Below are 4,899 nucleotides of genomic sequence, written 5' to 3'. Positions count from 1 at the left end.
CGCCCCCTCCCCCCATACAAGTAATCCATGCACATAATTCAAAGATGGAGATAAATGCAAGTACAGTCTATGGCAAGCTTCTGCAAGCTGGTGCCCTCTGGTTGATTTGGACTACAATTCCCATCAACCTCAGCTGTGCTAGCTGGGACTGAGAGTTGTAGTCTAAAAAACCAGGAGGACACTAGGCCGGGAAAGACTATGGAGAACTGTATCATGTTTTCAGTTAACTTTCTGAGCAACAACTCCAATACGTTGAATTCCCACTATTTCCTGCCTCTTCCTCCTTTCCTGTTCTCTTAATTCCTCCCACACTATCCAGACATCTTGCCTTTAAACATTTTATTTACTTTGGCCTGATGGCTGTAATTCAGGAATCATTTGTAGAGCTGATTAGTAAATTAAGAGTGTGGGTTGGGTTGGCTCTTACACAGATTTTGGATTGTAGTATTAAGCAAGCAGTCATATGCTTGCTTTACCATGTGCCCAGCTTACAACTTGACATGCAGTGATACCGCATAGCAGTTGCATGACGACTTTACATTTTCAGAGTTCTACATGGAGCCATTCATCTTGCTTGCTCACCACACCAATTGAAGTCAGCCCTGAATGTGAATTGCAGGCTTCAGAATGTTCCATCTTTCCGTTGATGGACTTTGGCTCTGAAGAGTGAATACCATTATGCAGAGTAAGCCAAAATACTTGGTGTGTGTGGATTGCTATTGGACTCAGTCACTCAACAATACCTCAGGGCTCAAAGAAATGGACTGAAAATGCAGAACTTTCTAGATAAATTTATTACAGTGCTTAAGAGTCCTATCCAATAAATGTCTATTCAGAAATATGCCCCAGAGGCAAACAAGTACCAGGGTGCAGTTTAGGTGGCTAAAGTGGGGAAAGTTACAAAATGAAATCTTAAATTTAAGTGATGCTAATATGGTTGCTTTCCTTGACTGCAGCAATTTAAGCCAAAGGCCAGTGACGGGTAACCAAAACTAAGCATTCTTTATTTCTTTTCCCCTTTCCTTTCCAGCTTGGAGAGAATTAGATTTAAGAATAAAGTCTTGCTTTGTTCCATTAGTTGCTTTCTAAATTTCAGATCACATTGGTTTAGGTCACAAGACTGGAAAATGTGTGTCCATTGCGTCTGGATTGTGTGCTTGTGTGTGTTTTACAAAGAAAGCGACAGATACCATTATACAAAACAAGGGAGTGGCATTTTATTCGATTATTAGTTCTCCCCCTGCTTATGAGCTGAAGATATACCTGCAAAACTTACAAATGTGCACCTGGCTTTGCATACGTCTCTGGAATTCCTTTTAAAAAACTAGTACGTTATAATATCTAATTATACACATAAATAATTGGAACCAACATCTCTAGCTCTGCTCTTTACAGCTTGTCAGACAAGGCTAAAGAAATTGAGAAAACTCGATCTGAATTACTCCTATGAATTGGAAAGGAGGATTTTGCAAGAGTTTCCTGTCAGATTCCTCTCTCTGACCAAGCTCTGCTTTAGGTATGAATGGAGAAAACATTTTGCTGCATAGCTACAAACACGCCTATTGTTTAGCCTTTGCTTACATTTAGGGTGCATGATTAATCCCATAATAGCAACCACACTTCTCTGACTGCCATACCTGTAATTATGCACCTGCTTGCCTTCATTATATTTTTTGAAAGCGAACACCAAAAAATTATGTGAATCTGCTCTTAAAATTTATTTTTTGAAGAGTGGCTAATAATTTTTTTTCTACAGCTGAGGGTTTTTGCACGAGAGCATCAACTTAGAATCTCATTTTTATTATGTATTTTGTTTCTTGTATTGTAATTTTATGTTGAGAACCACCCTGAGATTTATGAATGTAGAGCAATATACAAATTTAATAAAGAAATAAAGAAGTGAATGTTTCTTGTTACCCCGCTCCTGCCTACAGCCCTCTGTACCACTCAAAAAGCTCTCCTGATGTCAAGTGAGGGGGGGGGGCTACTGAGGAAGAGGAAGATTTGCCTAAAATTGAAAAGACTTTTGCCCAACTATGAGCAATCTGCTCCTCCTCCTCCTCCTCCTCCTCCTCACCCCGTGGTTCATCTTGCATTGTTCAGGAGAGCTGCCCAACCTCTAGAGAAGCTTTTTCTTAGGGTTGGCCCTACCATTAAGCAGAGTGAGGCAGTTGCATCAGGGGCAGGGATAGTGGCAGTGACTGCCCAGCCATTCCTTCTACCCACCCCTGTCTTTCCCTTCTTCTGTAGGACAGAGCTGTGTGTGCCCTATATCCTGCCTTGTACCCCGTAAATGCAGAGGGTGCTAATCATCCAGTTGGTGTCTTTTAAAAAAACAACGATAATATATTTTATAGATTTTTTTGAACTTCAATAGAAGTACAAATAATACTTCCTCCCACCCTCCTCTCCCAAAGTGCCAGTTGATTTCCGTAGGTGGAATGAGGATAGCATCTTGTCTTATGCTTAGGGCAAGAAAATGTCCTTGGTCAGGTCTGTCTTTTTGACTGGTAGAAATTACTACGGGGGATAAGAAGTGATGAGGACATTTTCTCTCTTTGAATGGCCTTAGGTTACCATAATTTATCTGAGAATCCAGGGCAGTAGCTTTAGTCCTTATGCTTATCTGTAAATAAAATGGAAGCAACCCCAAATATGAAAACAGTGTTGGGCTTTCCCAAGCCCCCACCATCACTAACAAAAAAATATTATGAAATTGGTAGAGAAATAAATGTTTAACAAAGCTGTTCCCATTGCTACTGGGCACCCATGCTTAAGGTAACAAAGGTTCCAGGCAAGTCTCCCTGGAGAGAGCATTCCACAAATGGGGAGCCACCACAGAGAAGGCCCGCTCTCATTGCCCCTCTCTGGACATCTTGTGGAGGCAGCCCATAAAGAAGGGCCTCAGATTATGATCGCAGGGTCTGGGACAGTCAGCTATTGCCAAGGTTAAGGTGACCTCAAGGTAAAGCTGCAGCCAACATATTTAGTGCCACCTAATACGTGGGATGCGGGTGGTGCTGTGGTGTAAACCACTGAGCCTTGGGCTTGCCGATTGGAAGGTCGGCGGTTCGAATCCCCGCGATGGGGTGAGCTCCCATTGTTCAGTCCCAGCTCCTGCCAACCTAGCAGTTTGAAAGCACATCAAAGTGCAAGTAGATAAATAGGTACTGCTCTGGAGGGAAGGTAAACGGCGTTTCCGTGTGCTGCTCTGGTTTCGCCAGAAGCGGCTTAGTCATGTTGGCCACATGACCCAGAAAAACTGTCTGCGGACAAAGGTCGGCTCCCTCGGCCAGTAAAGCGAGATAAGCGCCGCAACTCCAGAGTCGCTTGTGACTGGACATAACTGTCAGGGTCCTTACTTTTACCTTTTTAAACACGTACACGTGGCTTCCCATTCCTCCTTTCCTAATGTGGGAAGATCATGTGGAACAAAACTTTAATAATTAGTTCATTATATATCTAGATGAATCTGTCATGATGCAGCAACCTTCTTTTGCCATGGTCAATTTGTTGCTTCCACAAATACTTAGATGTGCATGATCTCTAATAGAAGGGCAGCATTGTTTAAGAGACACAGTGATTGTATGTAAGCGCCTCTGGCAGCTTTTGGGGCTGATGAGGGTGGATACAAATGCTCTAAAGAAACAAATAATTTGTTTGCCCAATGGGATATTGAGGCTAACCTCGTCTGCCTTTTTCTTTCATGCTTATGGGTGACCTGATTATGTGTAAACGTGGAATCAAAGCATGGTTGTAATTCTAGAACAGTTTAATACTGATTTCAGATCCTGTGACAAGCATCATGTTGAATACAGAAGAGACCACAATTTTACTACCATTTTTTTTAGTTCGTAGCTTGATTTTCTTTCTTTCCAGGAACCTGAAGGCTGTCATTTGTAGTTAAAGGTAAAGGGACCACTGACCATTAGGTCCAGTCGTGATGGACTCTGGGGTTGTGGCGCTCATCTCGCTTTATTGGCCAAGGGAGCCGGCGTACAGCTTCCGGGTCATGTGGCCAGCGTGACTAAGCCGCTTCTGGAGAACCAGAGCAGCGCACGGAAATGCCGTTTACCTTCCCGCCGGAGCGGTACCTATTTATCTACTTGCACTTTGACGTGCTTTTGAACTGCTAGGTGGGCAGAAGCAGGGACCGAGCAACGGGAGCTCACCCCATTGCAGGGATTTGAACCACCGACCTTCTGATCGGCAAGTCCTAGGCTCTGTGGTTTAACCCACAGCGCCACCCGCGTCCCTGTAATTTGTAGTTGCAATCCTATTAATGCGTATTTGGAAGTAAGATTTTATAGGATTGCAGCCTTGATCGAATTCTGCACAGAAACTAGCAAGAGAAACTGGCAATCTGCACACTGCCTTCTTCACTTGCACACTTACTGTACTGCATGCACATTACAGCGGACGGTATCTATACCTGTATCTATATGGGTGTTACATATATCCACAATAACAAAATAGCTGAAGCTATCAAAAAATAATCCCCCCTCACTAGTCTTTTGAGTTAGCAGAAAAGAGCCTTATTGACCTTTCAGGTTTGCAGCCTGATTTGTAGAGAAGAGCACCCCACATTTTGCTTTTTGTTTAAAAACACTGTCGCTTCCTTCTAAGAAAGGAGGGAACTGCCTGCCGCTCTCCTTCCCGCTCCCCTCCCAAGAGGATAGTCTGAGGCTGGGGGAGGCGGGAACGCATTGGGATGTTCGCCTCTGCCTCCTTGTCTCTCGTTGCCGCGGTGCCTGCCGGGAATTGTGGTCCCGCTCCTCGAGGCGTGCCGATTACTCCAGCAGTCGGAGGGCCAGGCCTCCGCTTCCCGAGACCCTTTGCGGGCGCCCGCGGCCTCCTGCCGCCTGTTTCCCGGATGTCGCTCTCGCCGGAAGAGAAGCG

The 4,899-nt window shown here is 44.3% G+C and overlaps 1 long non-coding RNA gene across 1 annotated transcript; it reads right to left on the bottom strand.

The window, feature by feature from the left end:
• Nucleotides 1-3,754: 3,754 nt before the first annotated feature.
• Nucleotides 3,755-4,756, bottom strand: LOC308586853. Its single transcript, XR_014008103.1, has 2 exons — nucleotides 4,248-4,756; nucleotides 3,755-3,883 (listed from the first exon to the last, which is right to left on the bottom strand). It is a non-coding gene; the product is annotated as an uncharacterized lncRNA (long non-coding RNA).
• Between the last annotated feature and the right edge of the window lie 143 nt (nucleotides 4,757-4,899).

This window comes from Podarcis bocagei (assembly GCF_964188305.1).
Source record: "Podarcis bocagei genome assembly, chromosome: 5".
Taxonomy (NCBI): Eukaryota; Metazoa; Chordata; class Lepidosauria; order Squamata; family Lacertidae; genus Podarcis; species Podarcis bocagei.
The sequence above is the reverse complement of the archived record's forward strand: the minus strand, read 5'-3'. Positions and strand labels throughout refer to the sequence as shown.